This window comes from Arachis ipaensis, chromosome B06, assembly GCF_000816755.2.
Source record: "Arachis ipaensis cultivar K30076 chromosome B06, Araip1.1, whole genome shotgun sequence".
NCBI classification, from domain to species: domain Eukaryota; kingdom Viridiplantae; phylum Streptophyta; class Magnoliopsida; order Fabales; family Fabaceae; genus Arachis; species Arachis ipaensis.
In genome coordinates this window covers 89,358,711-89,359,089 of record NC_029790.2, presented here as the reverse complement: position 1 = coordinate 89,359,089, position 379 = coordinate 89,358,711, and the positions used below count along the sequence as shown (strand labels likewise).

The window sequence follows — 379 nt, the reverse complement described above, 5'->3', positions numbered from 1 at the left end:
TTCCAGCGCTTCGCTTTCTTGCCGCGGAATGAAAAAGAACCACTGCTCGCTGTCTCTAACACTTGCCTCTCCCGATATTTCTGGACACAATATAAATATATATGTTAAAACCTTTGCAAAACTATATATTATATAAAAGGAAATTAAGATTGTAGTTAATAATTACGTGGGAGTTGGCTTGGACTATATTCATATATATCAAGAACTGGAATAACCCGATTCATGTCCTCCCTCACTCCTTCAAGCTTGTTCCGTAGATAGAATGAAATCAGCTCCTCTTCCGTAGGGTAGAAACGATAACCTGGTGGCATGTTTTCCATCTTCTCCACCTCTTTAATTCAATTTTGTGTAGTGCACTTCTCATGAGCTTGTTATATAT

The 379-nt window shown here is 38.0% G+C and overlaps 1 pseudogene; it reads right to left on the bottom strand.

Moving 5' to 3' along the window:
- LOC107648279 overlaps positions 1 to 373 on the bottom strand; it is a 1,721-nt pseudogene extending 1,348 nt beyond the window's left edge.